The sequence below is a fragment of the Mus caroli genome, unplaced genomic scaffold (genome assembly GCF_978045245.1).
Source record: "Mus caroli unplaced genomic scaffold, Mus_caroli_1 scaffold_14, whole genome shotgun sequence".
NCBI classification, from domain to species: Eukaryota; Metazoa; Chordata; class Mammalia; order Rodentia; family Muridae; genus Mus; species Mus caroli.
In genome coordinates, this window is record NW_028227269.1 from 76,938,743 (window position 1) to 76,958,554 (window position 19,812).

Genomic DNA, 19,812 nt, shown 5'->3' on the forward strand with positions numbered 1-19,812 from the left:
GGGAGGCTAGAGCTTTAAAATATACATTTTCAATATTACAGAGTGTTTGGCATCTAAAAGTATTTTATAATGTATATTTTATAATCTTATGTTGATATGAAAAGCCAAACATGAGAAGCAGAGAAGAATTTTATAGTTTGTAAGTCTAAAAATAAATGTAAAGTGGGATGTTTACAAGTACATACACGTGTGTGTATGTAAATTTTAAATGTACTTTATGTTTGCTGCATCATTGTCCTTGAAATGTAAAAATTATAAATATCTATATTCAATTTTATTTAACTTTATCTAAAGCAAATGAGTTAAGGAAAAATCTGGAAAAGAAAGTGATAACATTAGAGATTAAGGGGGGAAGTATTGACAGGGTACTTCTAGGATTTCTGTCTTAATAAAGTAAGTAAGTATTTTATATATATATATATATATATATATATATATATATATATATATATATATATATATACACACACAGACACACACACACACAGACACACACACACACAGACACACACATATATACACACATATACGTATAATACATGCCAGTCTTTGGGGGAAGCAGAGGCATGTAGATATATGTGAGCTCTAGGCCAAGCTAGTCTGGTCTACATAGCAAGGGCCAGGCCAGGCCAGGCCAAGAGAAACACAATGAGATCCTATCTCAGTAAAGAAAGAAAAATACATTGCTTAAAATTTACCCCAGAAGTGTAAAAATCAGTATTTTCAGGGGCATTTGTACAGTCATCCTCACCATTTATTCTAGAATCATCTAGTATGTTTGTATGTGTGTGTGTGTATACACACATATATATATGTGTGTGTATGTATATATATATATATATACATATATATATATGTATAATTTCCCAATATTCCATCCCTCACCCCGAGCAAACTTTATTTTCTGTTTTATCAGTTTGCCTATTGTAGATACTTTATCTAAATCAGAAGACATTTTTTTGCCTTCTGTCTTTTTTACCTAACATAATGTTCCTAAGCTTCCATGTTGTAGCATGTGTCAGAAGTCCATTCCTCTTTCAACTATATGTCTATGTCAGTTTATCACTTCAGCTGTTGAGTAAGCACTTGAGTTGTTTCTGCCTTCTGGCTATTAGCAGCAGCACTGCTGTGAATTTTGGTATACAAGACTTTTGTTTTGCTTTGTTTTCCCTGTTCCTTTTGCTTTATCAACAGAAGTATATGTAGGAATAAATGAATAGCAAAGAGTTCATGAAAACTGTGTAAAATGCATGAAAAGTCAGTCAGTCCAAGATACTGTAGTATTAAAAGAAAAATGATAAACTTTTGGACAAGCTATAAAAGGCCAGGTTCTAAAATTTAGGAAATTCAGGTGTGGTGGCACATGTCTTTAATCCCAGCACTTGGGAGGCAGACACTGGTGAGTCTCTGTGAGTCAAATGCCAACCTACTCTATAAATCAATTCCATAACAGCCAGGGCTACACAGAGAAACCTGTCTTGAAACTGGGAAAGGGGATAACATTTGAAATGTAAATAAATAAAATATCCAATAAAAAAAAAGAAAAGAAAAAGGAAAAACAGCAATAACAATAAAAAACCAGAATGATGTTACACAGGTTTTGAGTGCTTTAGATATAGCAAAAAATAAAGTTTTGGGTTGTTTGTTTTAAACAACAGAATGGTGTGTAGTGTACATTTAAGAGAATAGAGGTATTTAAAAAGTAAGGTTTCAAAAAGGTGACTAAAATAAGCAGATAGAGTTATATTTAGGCTCTAAATTGTATAAGAATTAGAACTTTAATTTAATGGGTTTTTTATCATGGACACCAAATATACTTACAAAGACTTTTCTAAAACAGATTCTTGGGTCTGTGTGTTACAGCAGTTGGTGTATGTGTATCACAGTATTATCTAAATTTAACTCTTTTTTTTTCTCTTTTATTGATAATAATTTTTACACATAATATCCTGATTATAGTTTTCCCTCCATCTACTCCTCTCAGTTTTTTCCCCACCTCCTCTTGCATCTAATCTTACTCCATTTCTATCCGTTAGAAAACAAATATGCTTCTAAGGAAGAATGATAAAACAACAGAGTAAAACTAACACATTGGAATAGGACAAAACTGAAAAAAATGACCCCAGAAAAGACACAATAAACAGATATGGATGCAGTGACACACTCCATCATATACTTAAAGTCCCTTTAAAACACTAAACTTGAAGCCATAATGTATACGCAGAGGTTCTGTGGAGGGGGGAAGTATATGCATATATGTGTGTGTGTGTGTGTGTGTGTGTGTGTGTGTGTGTGTGTGTGTGTGTGTGTGTGTGTTTGTGTATGTGCATGCATGTCTGTGAATAAAAAAAATAAGAAAAAAACCCTGACATGACAAAATGAGGCCAGAGCCTCCAATGATCTGGTTGAGTTTGTTTTCTCTTGCTCATCTACTGCTGAGTATGCAGCTCTACCCTTAGGACTGGTTTTTTCCCACTGAGCCTTTAGCTCTAGGATCCCATGGAGTGCAGGCAGATGCCTAGCCTGACTCAGTATCTGTGAGTTCATATGTGTGCTTATTCTGTTGATGCTAAATCTAATTCTATACCACAGTGTCAAGACTTAAAGAAATAAAGTTAGACATTTTCTTCAAGAGTTTTGAACTGGAATATGTAAAATGATAATAGATAAAGGATAAAATACTTTGAATGCATGAAACTATTTTACTCATATTCAACTTTTGTTGGGGTGAATTTTGTTTATTCTTTATCACCTGAGTCTCTGTACTAAACTAACACAGAAAACACATTGGATTCCAGGAGATGAATAAAATTCAACAACAACAATAAAATGCATTTTTAGTATCATTGACCATACTGTGAAATTTTGTTTTCTAATTCTAATTCGTGGAGAGAAAATTTCAAAGTTAGAATGTTTGCATGTAAAATAATCACTTCACTTCTCTAGGCCTTGCTCATTCAATGAGAAGAATCCCTTCTGAGCTGAGGAGATGGCTCAATGGGTAAACAACATGAATTTGAATCACCAACACCTAGATTAAAGCTGTATGTGAGAACTGCTGTTTTATTATAACCTGAGTTCTGAGGGTTCACAAACATGTTGGTCACATCACTTGCTGGCTAACCAACCCAGCCTAAAGGGAGTGCTCCAGGTTCAGTAAGAGACATTATCTAAAAAATTAGAGTAAACAGTGATAGAAGAAGTTGTCCTCTGCATTCCATATAGGTGCATCTAGGAAACCTATCCATATATATATACATATATATACATACATATATATATATATATGTATATATATAATTACACACAAGTGTACACACATTTGTTTACTACACATTCATATATTTCAAAAGAATGATCTCTTTATTTAAACCCCATCCCTGCCCTCAGATGGTGACAATAATTTGTGTTTTATTTGAAGTCTCTTTAATTTAAAGTTTTTTAATTAAAAATAGTTTTTCATGTACTCAGTTCTGATTATTGTTTACTTTCTCCAGTTCTTTGCAGTTTCTATGATCCATTTCTGCATCTGTTTAGGAAACAAACAGGTGTCTGAAAAATAATAATAAAATAAAATAAGATAAGATAAAAGCAAACAACTCTAAATAGGACCAAACAACCGAGAACAAGAGCCAAAGAAAAAGTAGAAAAACGTATGAACACGAAAATGCATAGGTTCAAATTGGGAGCCATAATATTTACTCAAAGGACCTATAAAGTTAAAAAATTAAAAATCAGGGGATGGAGAGATGGCTCAGCACTTGAGAGCACTGACTGCTTTTCCAGAGGTCCTGAGTTCAATTCCCAGCAACCACATGGTGGCTCACAACCATCTGTAATGGGATCTGATGCCTTCTTCTAGTGCATCAAAAAACAGCTACAGTGTACTCACATATATAAAATAAATAATTCTTTAAAAAAATTAAATGCCAAGTTTATTAATTTTGTACCCTGCCATTTTTCTCAAAAGTCACTTATGTATATTATATCATCCACACATAGGATATATTGGAAATATTTTTAATGTTAATGCCTATAAATTCAGTGACATTGAGATTTCATACATGGTTATAAGTTGTCATAATTTAAAGTGAAATAGCTGGATAGAATAGATAATAGAATTAAATAGTCAGTAGGTTGTACTTAAATGTAATTGTAAACACACTGAGAAATATTTGACTGTTGTGTCCTCTTGTTCCAGTTAGTAGCAAGAGCGTTCAAGAGTTTCTCTTGTCAGTTAAAACTTACTTGAACTTCTAATGTGAAAAAGTTCAGACATATTCATTAGCTTTTATTGTGTATTTGATAAACCAGTCATCTGAACTAATCCAGTATTCTTTTTTATATTGATACACTCAAACTTGAGTCCTGGTTCTTTTAAAATTCCAATAGGGTAACTTTTTCCCCCCCATGGATTGTTTGTTTGTTTGTTTGTTTGTTTGTTTGTTTGTTTTTGAGTCGGGCTTCCATGTAGCCCAGGCTGGCCTTTGATTCACTATATAGCTGAGGGTAACCTTAAATTTCTGGTCCTTCTGTCTCCATCTCCCAATTCTAGAATAATGGGTATGTGCCACCATGGCAGGTTTATGGGTTCTATTGAGCCTAGTGCATGTTGTAGTGGCAGTCTCTCAAATGAACTATCTACCCAGGCCCTAAATGTATTTCTAATATGCTATAAAACATTTATATCGTCAAACACAATTTTCTCTCAACATAATTTGCCTAGGATTTTTTTAAAAAATTATTGATAATGTCACCTACAACCTAGTTTCTAAATTAATATTCTTTACCTGGATTTGACTATACCCTAAAGCCAGTAGTAAACTTTCCTTTGCTCTCCCATCTGGTTTGGGTTGTTTTGTTTTGTTTTGTTTTGTTTTGTTTGTTTTGTTTTGTTTTGTTTTTGTCAGCTTTTTAAGGTCTCCACTTATCTCCTCCATGGCTACAGCTCAGCTGTGACTTCATTGGCTACTGCACAGCTCTGGCTTGGTACTACCCTAAGCACACACAGCCTGTTAGTCCAAAATTTCAGATTTTCAATAGGGTAACTTTTACTAACCTGTTTTTTCCTCTATATTCCAGATTTTCCACCTAATTTTTTAAAGAGATTTATTTATTTTATGTAAATACACTGTTGCTCTTCAGACACACTAGAAGAGGGGATCAGATCCCATTACAGATGGTTGTGAACTATCATTTAGCTGCTGGGAATTGAACTCAGGACCTTTAGAAGAGCAGTGAGTACACTTAACCACTGAGCCATCTGTCCATCCATCCTAATGTTTTTATTGTAATAATATAGGTATGAAGAAAGTTTCCTTTTCAAGAGAAAAACACTAAAATATTTAATATATTTTAGCATTAATACTTTAAAAGATTATTCTTTGCTTATATTCACATTGAAAATCACTTTAAAACAGGCCACACAAAGAGATTATGTAATGTAGAAATCTAAGATAAAAAGACTTATGTGATTTTATTTGTAATGAGTATGTTTTCTTGTGATCTTTGAACTCCTATTTTAATTTCAAAGAAACTGAAAATACAGTTGTGTGTTTCCTTTGTGTGGCAGTCAATATATGCCAATATCTCATCCTTATGAAGCATCAAATCCTTTCATATTTCATAACAACCCCCTCGAAATTGTGAATAACTACTGTCTAGCAAACTAATCGCTGTTAAATTTTTCTGCTCATTTCTCTACCAAGTACTACTTATGTTTATTCAGGATCTTGCAGATAGCACGATTACAATGCAGCTTTCCTCCTGTCAACATTTGTAGTACAAGTTTTACTCCTCATCCTCTGGTATATAACTATTAATAATAGCAGGCATCGGTATACTAATCCTACTTCCTCTGATATTTTAGTCCTTTTCCCTCTATTATTATGTATTTTAGGAGTGCTATGAAAATTAACTGTGACATAAAATGTCAGGTTGGTAATAAAGAGATGGTTAAAAGATAGTAACAGGATACATTCACAAATGAAAACATTGCCACCAAGTCTGAGACCCCAGGGTTGCAGGGAATAACACAATGGAAGGCAAGAACCAACTCCCAAGAGTCGTCCTTTAAAGTCCACATGAATGCAGTGGAATTTGTGCCCTACACGTACAATCACACACAAATAAATAGAATACTTATTTTTGGTTTTGTTTATTTTCATGTGTTTGGTTGGTTTTTATTTTTGTGTTTCATTTTTGTTTTTGTTTTTGTTTTTTTGAAACAGGGTTTCTCTGTGTAGCCCTGGTGATCCTGGAACTCATTTTGAGGACTAGGCTGGCCTCAAGTTCCGAGATCCATGTGCTTCTGCCTCCTGGGTTCTGGTGTTAAAGGCTTGTGCCACCACCTCCCAGTTGGAATAATAACTTTTAAAATATATTAAATTTCCTCAAATTGAGAAATCTCCACAAAACTACTATATTTATATTCAGCAGCTATTTAGCAGTTTTAAATTGATACCTTCACAAGTTTACTATTTAGGTGTCTGGTTATTTACAAATGTAAGACCAAAGTTTATTTTATCTTAGAATGCTGTTTTTTAATTAAATTTGCTCTGATGATTTCAGAGTATATAATGCATTCTCATACTTTAATCACCCTCCTTATCTCCCTTCCTCCCCTGTAAACTGATCTCATCTTTCCAGATCTCTGTCCCACATTCTTGTCTTTGGTTTGCTTTGTGATCCACCATATTTAACCAGTGCCATTTGTGTGACCATAGATTTGGAACTCTCCACTGGAACTCGGTGAGCTTACAAGTTGGTACACAATGACTGTGGCTTTCCCCCTCCTCTCTAGAATGCTTTTTGTTATATTGTATACTTATAAAGAAATTAAGAGATTTTCTTCATAACATGCTACTTCTAGATCCAGCTCCTGAGACCTGATTCTTCAAATGCTCAGGAATCAAGTCTTGTCTGGTTGGTTGATAGCCATAGTGCTACACTGCACGTGTAAATACTTATACGTCAGAAGTAGCAATCTTCTTATAAAGATCATAAGAAACTAAAAGAAACTTTACCTGTGGTTTTTTTTTTCTTTCTCTACTGCCTACTAATCAAAATTAATACATTTTCTGAGAGAAATACAAGGAAGCAAGCTATCCTGCTTCTCAAAACTGTTAGTTAACTACAAAGTAAAATGGTGACTAGCCATAGGAAATGCCTCTTTGATGAGCAAGTCTGTTGTTAAATTTCTCTACTTCTTTTTTAGTGTCAGGACATAAGGGTGTTAAGTCTCAAACAAGGGACAAAAGACTATGTAAGGTCCTTTTAACATATTAAAATGGCCTCTGGCCAGTCACTCTCTCCCTGTCCATATGTGTTACAAGGTCCTCTTGCCTGGCATACCTACCTGAAATGGTCTGTCCTTTTCTAACTTCTCTGATTCATAACCCAGCCATTTGATTATGTGATCCTTTTTGGCCTCTTAGTCCCTTGGCTGCCATTCCAGATTCTCTTGCTCCAATCCCCTCTCTCCTCTCTTCTCTCCCCTCTCCCTTCTCTTCTAACTCTTCTCCCTCCTCTCCTCTCCTCTCCTCTCCTCTCCTCTCCTCTCCTCTCCTCTCCTCTCCTCTCCTCTCCTCTCCCCATCTCCCCTTTCTCTCTCCCCATTCCCCTTTATTCTTTCCCCTAACCCTTCTCCCTATATTTCCTCTCCTCAAATGCCCCAGAAGACTTAGTTTGTTGGGCACATTCACTTTGGAAACTTCCATATGTCTCTGTTTCTGTCCCCCCTAGGAGGGTACATACCTTCTTTTATTTATTTATTTTTTCATTCAAGAGACACAGTGACATATATTGCATAGTTTTTGTATTGTGTATGAGGTATTAAGTGTGATTTAACTGTAAATTGTTCTAACATTTAGAGACTCTCACAAGATATTCCCTGACCTCTATATGTGTGTTATAATGGCATATCCTCTCCAACCTCACCTGCACCCAACAAAATCGTTTTTTTTTAAATCAATTAAAAATTACTTACTAAAAATTTGAAGTGTCAGAATGTCTTACAAAATTGTCCACATAGAATGTTTCAAAATTTATATAATTTCACTTTGTGAAATTTCATATTCATTATTGCTTTATAGGTTTACTAAACATTAGATTAAGTTGCATATTTAATAGGGCTAGAAAGATAGTTATTGATAAAGTACTTGCTTTATAAGCATAAGAACCTGAGTTCAACCCCTAAACCCATGAAGAAATAAAAACAAAAACAGCCCTGTGCCATGGGCACATCTGCTTTAATTCCAATACTGAAGAGTAAGGGAAAAGTAGATCTCTGGGGCAAACTATCAAGCTAGCCTAGCCTACTTACTTACTAACCTTGGCCAGGGAATATAACCTAGAGGTACTGTAATGAAACCACTGAGGTGGCCACTCCATGATTAATTAGCAGGAGTGGGAAGTGTTTATTGTGGATGGGGGAGGTTTTGAGGGAGAGGAAGAGAGGGAGGGAAAGACAGAGACAAAGAAAGACAAACAAACAGATCAACCAGAGGCATCTGGAAGAGTTCAAAGCCAAGAGAAAAAAAAGCAGACTGCAAGAGATGAGGGAATATCTGGGACAAAGTGGAAACCTACTATTATAGAGGAGTGATCTGGAACAGCCTGGAGCCCAGCATCATGTAAGAGCTATGGCATATGTGTGAGAAGGGAAAGGATGCTAGAAAGGGCTTTAAAGCCTGGAGGCTGGCATGGGTTTGATAATGTAACTACAGGTATGTGTCAATGGCAAGTCATATGTTTCTTCTGTCAGAGTCAAGGAAAATGACTCCTTTTGGCTGGTGGAGTTCCTGAATAATTATGGCTTTTATCTAGCCACCAGAAATCCTTTAGTCCAGCTTGAGCTGAGCCAAGACTTTCATTTCTGGACATATGCACTGCCTGAGACCTAATGGTTACAGACAATACCTTTAAACAAATAAAAAGGTGGACAGAGTCTGAAAAACAACAGCCAAACTTGGCCTCTGACCCCACATGCACAAACATCCCAACTTGCACACATATGCACAAACACATACACAAAATTACATATTTTATTAGTGAATTGTGTATTAATAATGTATGAAAGTTTCCTTGTATCTGTCCAGCTTTATTTCTTACTTTAAGCCACCTGGAGCTTTTTGTCTTTTCTTTGTTTTGTTTTGTTTTTGTTTTTTTTTTTTTTTTTTTCTCTGTTTTCACTGGACCTATTGTTTATTGTAACCACAAGAGGTGAATACAAAATTGCCGATCCATAAATAATTTTATAACTGAAATAACTTAGTTGGAGAGCATTAGTTGAAAGATAGTCTTGACTTAGTCAATCTTATGTTTATCTGCATCATTTTGAAACATAAATATAAATCAATTCATTAAAATTTATTATTTAAAAATAAAAAGATTCATTGAGATTTATTAAAAACTCCATTTTTTGACATCCACACTCTTATAACTGTGGTCAGACTGAGAAACACACCTTGAATCTAAGCCATAAGATTAGCAAAATGCTGTTTTTTCTAAAAAGTTATTTGTAATTTGTAGGTCCTATTTTGAATATTGCTGACATATTTAAGTTTGTTTCAGTTGTCTTTATGCTTTGGAATATTCACTGCTAACAAGTTTGTAGATAGAAAATTATTGAACTTGAATAATTTAGAAATCATGATATATCTATAGACATAAACTAGAAGTTACCTTATAGTTAAGACATTCAAAATACATAACCACCTTTAGCAATCATTATTTTAATTTCCCAAACTTTCAATTTTCACATAGAAATTTCAAAGTATACATTAGCATACAGTTAATATAAATTGTATTTGAGCATCTATCTAAACCTTGAAAACATTTTGTATACTTTTCTAGCATTTAAAAATCCAGTCTTCAAGAGAATCTATTTGATAGTCAGTTAAAAATACCAATTACAAAGCTTAAAGTCACTTAACAAGTGAATTAAAATAGAGCTTGTACTTTTTCTAGAGCAAAATGTGTATGTGTGAGTACTTTTCAAACTGAGATGATTTTCTTTAGATTTTTTTACAGTAGGAGAATTACTTCTAGAATTGAATGGGGAGAGGCAAGTCATGTCATTGAGCATGCTAAGGCATAGAATGTCCCCTGTAATAAAGAATTGTCTAGCCCAAAGATATTTAGTGGGTACGCAAGACATTAATCTGTTTTGTCCAAGTTGGAATCATTTCTGAAATCCTGACTGAAGTAGAATCCCTGAATCAAAGCTAAACTAGACTATGTGGTCATTACGCACTGTGGGAGGGTGTGAAAAGAATAAGAAGTAAAAAAAAACATACTGCTTTATTCTAGGCACCAAAGTCTGGGTGCTCTGGAAGAGTCTGGATAATTACAGGTTAAAGTATGGACCTGATTTTCAGTCTATATTTCATTAAGAAACAGCTCAAATAGAATTTTTGATTTCTCTGGAAAAATAGTCTTACTACAGAGAATTAAGTTTTTCTATAAGCTTTTCAATTAGAGTATATAAACACTAAAAATTTTATTGGGTATTTTCTTTATTTGCTTTTCAAATGTTATCCCCTTTCCAGATTACCACCCCCATCGAAACCTCCCATACCATCCTCCCTCTTCCTGCTTCTATGAGGGTATTCCCTTACCCACTCACCCACCCACCCACTCCCACCTCCATGCCCTCGATTTCCCTACACTGGGGCATCGAACCTTCAGAGGACTAAGGGCCTCTTCTCCCATTGATGACTGACAAGGCCATACTCTGCTACATATGCAGCTGGATTCATGGGTCCCTCCATGTGTATTCCTTGGTTGGTAGTTTAGTCCCTGGAAGCTCTGGAGGGTCTGGTTGGTTGATGCTGTTGCTATTCCTATGGGGTTGCAGACCCGTTCAGCTTCTTCAGTCCTTTCTATAATTCCTTCATTGGGGACCCCCGTGTGCATTCCAACTGTTGGCTGCCAACATCTGCCTCTATATTTGTCAGGCTCTGGCAGAGCCTCTCAGGAGACAGCTATATCAGGCTCCTGTCAGCATGCACTTCACTTTGCAGCATCCACTATAGTGTCTGCATTTGGTGGCTGTATATGGGATGGATCCTCAGGTGGGGCAGTCCCTGGATGGCCTTTCCTTCAGTCTCTGCTCCACACTTTGTCTCTGTATTTCCTCTTGTGAGTATTTTGTTCCCCCTTCTAAGAAGCACTGGAGCATCCACACTTTGGTCTTCCCTCTTCTTGAGCGTCATGTGATCTGTGAATTGTATCTTGGGTATTCCGAGCTTCTGGGCTAATATCCACTTATCAGTAATAAAAAAGGAATAAAGAATAATAATTTTTAGTGCATAACTATAGCAACTTAAGAATTGATAAAACTTGCTTGACTTACCAGATGTAACTATTTGTCACAAATAATCATGGGCACATGCTTATTTTTATATTTGCTGAAGGAAGTACAGGAAATTAATTACTGTTTCCCATTCAGATTAGAGTTGCAATCCAGGAAATGCTGTTCCTTTCTACTTTTTACCAATCTGCCTTTGGTGCAGGGGCTGGGAGGGAGGTGATGCTCACAACTGTTTCTAGTAACTGCTCTCCAAAACTTCTAGTTCTGAATATATCTTTATTAAACTTTATAGATCTTTATTGGCATGTTGAAGTTTTCATTCATTTTCTTAAACAAAACCTTATGAAACTTAAACTTTCAATTTTACAATGCTGTTGGTAAAACTTTTTTGTTTTTCACAGACAAAAAGTTTGATTATTATTTGTAACATCAACCTCTATGTGATCTAGGTCATGGGTTAATACAAATGTATATAAGCTTTGTGTTAAAGGCAATACGTATGCTTTAGGCAAAGATCCTTCTTATATCTACACGGAATATGGGGCCTTTCTCTGTTTAAAACATCACATTAGATTAATAGGTTAAAACAAAATTTGAACCAAATGACATGAATTACCTTTTCAATTTTTCTATTGGTATACTTTCTGCTTTTGACATAGTCACAATTATTAGTATGTCTCATTAGTTACTCTTTCAAAGAAAATTATTAAATCATGTTTCTTGTATTGTAACAACAATGTTAACTATTTAAGTAGAGAATGCACATGTATTTAAACTGAGTCACCACAAGTTAAGACTTCTGATTTCTTTTTTCCTCAAGCTAAATAGTACATTTTTTTAAACAGTACTCATGAAATCCAGTAGAGAACTGCTTTAGTGAAGTGTCACACTATAGGAAGATACTGTCACACGTGAAACACATAGATGAAAAAGTGACCAGTAGCACAGTCATGCATAGAAATATTTTCTTTAAATTAACAACAGGTTTTATGTCCGTGCATTTAGTGCTGACCACTAGAGATTTCATGATCTATCAGGATACCTGGATAAACTCAATTCTTTCTTTCTCAGAAAAAAATTGTCTATAGCTCTTCACCTAGGGGTGGGGCCTTGTGAAATGTTTCCCAGACCACACTGCCATTTCATTAATGTCATTGCATGGGTATTGTCTAGGCAATCATGCTGTTGAGGTTTCAATGATGCAGCATATTTGCATACAACTTTGATGCCAGCCCTCAGGATTGTATACCGTGGAATGACATCATTCATGTCCTTTTATACGAGCTTTCTTCTAATTTTCTTGTGAGTGGGGAGGTCAGGGTGGGGGTTCAAGTACTTACAGTAACCAGAAATATACAACATAGAGTGTTGTCCTTCTTTAATAGCTCTCCACACTCCTTTTTTCTTTTTCTGTATTCCTTTTTTACAGTCCAGACTTCATCCTCCTCCTGGTCTGCCCTCCCGACCACTCCCCATCCATACCTCCTCCCCCTTGTCTCCAAGGGGATGTCCCCACTCCCCCACCCCAACTGCACCAGCCCTCCTTACTCCTTGGGGTTAGGAGCATGTCTTCTCTCGCTGAGGCCAGACCAGACAGCCCTCTAATGTCTATGTGTGGGGGGTCTCCAATCAGCTAATGTATGCTGCCTGGTTGGTGCTCAGTTTCTGAGAGATCTCAGAGGTCCAGATCGGTTGAGACTGCTGGTCTTCCCATGGTGCTGCCCTCCTCCTCCTCAGCTTCTTCCAGCTTTCCCCCAATTCAACCACAGGTCCTCACCTTCCATCCTTTGGTTGGATGCTAGTATCTGCATCTGACTCTTTCAACTGCTTGTTTGCCTCTCAGAGGCCTGCCATGCTAGGCTTCTGTCTGCAAGCACACTACAGCATCAGTAAGGGTCAGGGCCCTGGGCCTCACTTGAGCTAGATCCCAATTTGGGCCTGTCACTGGACTTCCTTTCTCTCATGCTCTTCTTCGTTTTTGTCTCTGTAGTTCCTTCAGACAAGAACAGTTCTGGATCAGAGCTTTTGACTGTGGGATAACAACCCCATCCCTCCACTTGATATCCTTCCACTGGAGATGGACTCTTCAAGTTCCCCCTCCCTACTATATTTCATCATTTTCATCATTTCTTCTATTAATGAATTCTATGACTAAGTAATAGAATATATAATATTCATAGTAAGTTTTCAAACAATAATTACATCATTTTCTTCACTCCTTTTCCTCCCGTCAAACCCTCTCATGTACCACCCACCCATCCTTGATTCTTAATCAAATCTATAGATTCTTTTTCTTTGTTGATCTGTCTGTCTGTCTAGCCACCTCTCTAAATATTAATTTTAAGTTTGTATATATCCAGAGATACATAATACAACTTTCTTAGTAAATATAATGTTCCCTATATGTATATGATGTCACGGGCATTTAAAGTTGTATTACCACTTGAGGACGTCTCTGGGGAAGACCATTCATCCAGCTCTCCGCATTCCCTTTACTGATTTGTCCAGGACTGAGGCCTTCCATGTTAGCATGTCCATTGATGTCGTCCTTTGCTCAGGTATTGTCTAGGCAACATGACTGCTTATGTGATTTTTATAGAGTTTTGGATGAGTAAGTGGGCAAATAGATGGATGGATTATAGCAAAAAACAAACAAACAAAAAAAGCCTAATGGTAAACCTATTTTATCACAGAATTATCTTTGTAGATTTGAAAACTACCCTGCTAACAAAGTTACATATACAATACAATATTATTAATAAAAATTCATTGCAGTGTATATTAGTTCTCCTAGCTGCATATGACTTACTTGTAGATTTATTTTTTATTTTATTTGTGTGTGTATGCATGCAAGTGGGGGCTGTGGGAGTGCATGTGCGCACTCACATCACATTTGAACAAGTGTCATGGAGGCTAGAAGAGGTTGTAGGATCCCCTGAAAATGTATGTTGCAGATAGTTGTGAACTGCCTGCATGTGTCCTGAGAACCAAATTCATACTCTCTATAAGCTGCAAGTTCTTAACCATGCCTGTCAAGTTACACACACCAAAAGTTACACACTTTTACACCTCATAGTTATATGAAGTGGAGCTGGGTAATGGCTTGATGGTTAAGAATACTTTGGTAAAATTCTTATCCCACCCCTTGGGATTGCATGGCTGAGACTGGATAATATTTATATAGATGTCAGCCTCTAGTAATAGTCAAGGGCCAATTGGTAAAAACCTATTCTTTTCTCATTCAAGAAATAGCAGAAATTATTTTAACAGTTTTGAATCTACTATAATTCATTCAAAACATTCATTTCTAGGTTTTGATATATTTACATTAGCCTTAGTCGGTATTCTCTTTCATCAAGTCTTACCGTGCCAGCATATAGTAATGACTGGATATTTCAAAACTACAGCTAGACAGAAAAGATACAAACAATATCACTTGAGAGACAAAAATCATATTGCTAAGTCTAATCTTTAGTATGCCACCAGATACTTACGAGGTTGTCACAGAACTGTTTATTATGGCAAAGTTTGAAATGTAGAAATTCAAGTAGCATGTTTGCTTCAATGTGAAGGCATCAGGAAAATATTCCTGGACTTATTTAGTTTTTACCCAGTTTGTCTTCTCATTAGGTAAATATTTATTTCTAGTGAAGTATTCTCACATTTATATCATCTATAAAGTTGAATGTAAAATGTTCACTGAAAATCAGGGTGTCACACATTCCTGTCATCAACTATGATTTTCAAGTATGCTCTTTAAGTATCATAGGTATCAGCTGAAAATTGTTTAAAATGGCAACTCTGAAGCCCTATCCAGACATTATAAATTGAAGCCCTATCCAGACATTATAAATTGAAGTATGTAAGAATCGTGCCCGAGTATCTACATTATAGCAAAGTTTCTAGAATATGTTGATGTACACTACAGTTTGAGAACTGTTGCCCAAACCATATTCACCTTGATGGCATAGCAAAGTTATCGCCAGCCAGTATCTGGTGTTTCTGTTATGTTTCTTTACTCACCACATAATCTTTGGTATTTATGGTTATTTATTTATCACATAGCATTGTAGTATTTGTTAGCAGGATACTTTATAATATCTACCTAGTCAAGTAGCAAGTATGTGAATATAAATAAAATTATTCCACTGCTTTGGTTTGTTTTATTTTCATTTGGTTAGGTTTGGTTTGGATTTTTTGAGACAGGGTTTCTCTGTATAGCCCTGGCTGTCCTGGAACTCAGTAGACCAGGCTGGCCTTGAACTCAGAAATCCACCAGACTTTGCCTCCCAAGTACTGGGATTAAAGACCTGTGCCACCATTGCCTGGCTATTCCACTGTTAATAGAGTATGCCTACATAATTGATTAAAAGCACTACACTAGAAGATTCTTCATGGCGTCACTTTACATTTGCAATTATTTAGACTTAGTTATATGTTCTATTAATATTAAAAGTCATATCATTTTATCAATAACTTTTTAATATCATTTCCCAATGAAGTTCAAGAGTGAGCATGAATTTCATCAAGAACTCTATTTATGGTACAGTTTTTTAGTTTATAAAAATTAGCAGCCTTTGAAGGGTATTTTGGACTTTAATGTTATCTTCAAAGTATAAAAGTGAAGGAAGGAAGTATGCTCACCCTATACCACCAACACCTAAACAATAAAGGAAATGGGCAGTGTTTCTCATGGGCAGTCAAGATTTCCTTGTTAAGAATATATTTAAAGACTGAACATGGTGCTACATGCTTGCAACTCAGCATTTAGAAGGCTGAGGCAAAGGACTGCACCTTAAGGCCTGCTTGGACCACTTAGTGAGTTCCAAGCTAGCCTAAGCTACATAGCAAAACCTATTTACAAGTTAAACTTAAATACTTAAACAAGGAATAAGTATTTCCTAAACATCATTATTTTGCAACTGACTAGTTCCTAAACCATAATCTAAAACAGAAACCCTAATTTCTACTATACATTTTCAAAAAAGTAATTGATTAATTAAATAAGAGCTTATAATTACAAAAATCTGAAATTGTACCATAAAACAATTATATAAAATTATCTCAAACTCTTAATGTCATCTTTTTAGCACTGATAATGTTTTATGTAAACACAATCGCAGGTGCAGATGGTTCTTATCTTTATTCTACTATTACTTGTGACTAAAAGTGATAGAGGTGTTTTCTTACAACATCTCTTCTGTTTGGATTTTCTATTGTCTTAATGTATTTTGTCTTGTTTTATTCTGAGTTAGGTTTTATTCTTTTGCTTTATGCTTTGTTGTACTTTTCATATATGGCTATAGATATTTGCATTCAGCTCTTGCCCTCTCTCCTGTCTTCCTAATACACACCTTAATTGGCTTTTGCTCTATAAAGGTCAGAGAGAGCATTTCAGAATTGTTCCTTTCCTTCACTAGCCAGTGTTTTCATGGTTGAATTATTGTTGTAAATTCCGTATTATTTCAACTCTGCTTCTTAACTATTGATTATAAGTATATATGTTTTCCTATTATCTGTTAATCTGATACAATCAAAACTGTAAGGTTGTAAGTTGAAATGGAAAATAGGAACAGAAAACAATTACTTTTCTTGAATATCCATTATATACTAGATTGCTTATATCTCATCATTATCATCTTAAAAGATATAGTTATGTTTTATTCATAAATATATTGAAGCTCAGAAAGATTATTTCCATTTATTTCACAAAACAAATGGGCAGTAAGGCCAAATTTCAATCTAGATAGTGCATTTGTTTATTTTATGTTCCACTATTTATTGAGGATATGCCACATGTTACCCATTGTACCATGTGATGCAACAGATCAAAGCCCTGTTCTCTTGGAAACTAACTATGGAGTAGCATTGTCTTCGCATATAATGAGTTATTGACCATACCAGTCATTTTAAAATAAGAAACCAACTCAAAATAGATTATAGCATTGTATGGAAAAATGCATTCGTCACAGATCTAAAAAAGATCTTGTAGATGATGTATTTAAGAATGCCCTACTGTAGACAGGTTGTGTTTCAGCCACCCACCAATGATTCATACCATTATAATTTCAAAGCAAACGTAGCAATACAGAGGACTATCCAGTCATAGTTAAGATCAAAAATTTCTTCTGCAGAACCTCCTAAAGAAAATCAGTATAATATGAACATACCTTAAATACTCCATCTGAAATAGAAATTTCACTGAAAGATTTGCACAAAAGTGGTTCCTAATAAAATAATTCTCTGGAAACTGAAATCCAGTGTTCTAGGAAAACCCATGATATATTTTAGAGAATCTTAAAAAAAAATGGACTTTATCTTTTCTATGTAATTTTTACATTATTAGTTAACTCTGGGTCACAGCTTATTTGCTCAGTTTATTCAGTTCATCACTAGATTATCACGTCCTTTGAATTCTACTAAACAGGAATACCTAGTAAGTAGTGTTTCTTAAGTGGATAAGTATTGTTCCTTGGTCTCTCTATTTTAGAATAAATATACCCTCTTGGCTATCTGTTGGTATTTTTCTACTTGTCCTTAAAATGTGCCATTCTTCTTGGGGTGTATAATCTGTATGTCTATCTCAGTATTTTTTTTTTTGCTAGAATAAAATACTGGAGAATGAATACTTTCAAAGAAAAAGTTTATTTATCTCATAGTTTAAAAAAGGCAGAAAGGTCCAAGCTACTAACGTGACTCTTTGGGAGATAAACTATAATCAAACCCATTAAAAGTTAAACCGTGCTTATATAATGACTTTTTTAAGTGGGCAATGAAGTCCTAATTCTGCTAAAGAGGTCATTTCATATTATGCTCAACTTCCCTTTGCTTGATATTTTTTAGGACTTTAGATTTTTAGTTTCCTGGAAGTTTTAAACTTTAACAGAGCAGTTTATAATAGAAATAATGTCTCATATCATAAGACCTCAAATTTATATTGAATAGATTGATTTCATTGAATACAATGAAAAATGAGGCAGACAGCTCATAGTTATTCACCTTTAAACCTAAATAATAATTCATTTTAAAACTTTGAAGTTAAGTTTTTTGATTTCTACAGCCTGTGGTGCTCTCTCATTAAAGAGTTCATTAAGAAGCAATCGCTATTGTTAAATATTATGCTATTTGTGGTGCAGTGAACCAGGAGATTTATCAGTTCTTGGAATCCCATATTTTATATGCATATTAGGACCAAATTACACATTGACATATGTTCTAAAAATTACACTATCAGTTAGTATCTAATACATACTTGATTTGCTTTAACTGTTTGGTCAAGTATTTGCTCGAAGAAAACAATCAGCCATATATGCAGCCTTACTTAGAACTGTAGCTCACTTCTGCTGAACAGTTGCAGTCACAGCTTGTTTTCATTCCGTCATTGTTAATATTTTGCTTGTTTTCTGCATACTAGAATACTCGATTTTGCATGTTTTACTTCTTAGTTATTTACAGTTATTGTAGCTGCTTTGTATAAATAGATTGCTAGAAATGGGTTAAGTCATGTGTTTTGTTCCTAATTTTAGCCTAAAGTTTATCTTTACCATTAAATGCAATATACAATCATACCTCATATTCTGTAATTTTATGTTATGGCCTTCATAAATACCAGTGTCTTGCAAACTAAAGGTTGAGGTAACCCTGTGCAGAGCAAGAATAATAATGCCATTTTCCCCAATATATTTTACCAAATATCTCTGTGTTGCATTTGGTAATTCTTCCTATAGTCTAAACTTATTCATTAATTATTTTTATGTCTTTTGATCAGACTACAGCCAATAAGATCAAGGCCTCCACTTGAAGTGCTGAAGGTTCAGATGATGTTTAACATACTTTTGCAACACTGTATTTCATTATTGTAACTTTTTAGATATGTTATGGTTAAAACACAAAGGACAGTGTAATCATAACTTTTATATGCACTCAGAAACCAAAAGGGTCATATGATATGCTTTATTGTTTTATTGGCTTAACAGTGGTAGTCTGAAACCAAACCTGGAATATCTCCAAGATATTGCTATTGTTGGAAAATATAGTATTTCTGTCTTCTTCACTAACTTAGTCCTGGTTTAAGTACCCTTCACTTTAACCATGTCATATCATAGATTCTTACTATAGTAAATCCTATTACTTTATTTTTTTAATCCAGTAGCTAATTTATATTGAAATTGTAAATTTTTTCCAGCTGATATTTTTGTCTCTTTAACCATGTAATAAAATCATAGAACTAATAGGAATATATTTTAGAAGTAATTTTTTTCAATAATAATAGGCAAAATGTGGATGTAGCATAGTGCCACAGCTAATACTGGAGTTCTTGCCTAGCATGCACAGGGTGTTGGGTTCCATCTTCAACTCCACAAAACTAAAAACAAACAAAAACCCTAAGAACAACCAACACTGGCACCCAGTTTTCTTACACATCTGAGATCTCAAAAACTGTCACAGCAATCTGAGGCTCCCTGGTTTGGACTTCAGGTTACCAGAGAAGATGGGTT

The 19,812-nt window shown here is 34.9% G+C and overlaps 1 protein-coding gene across 16 annotated transcripts in view; it reads left to right on the forward strand.

Moving 5' to 3' along the window:
- The window catches only part of Gphn (gephyrin), a 460,638-nt gene that overhangs the window by 206,408 nt on the left and 234,418 nt on the right, over nucleotides 1–19,812 (forward strand). The window lies entirely within an intron of this gene.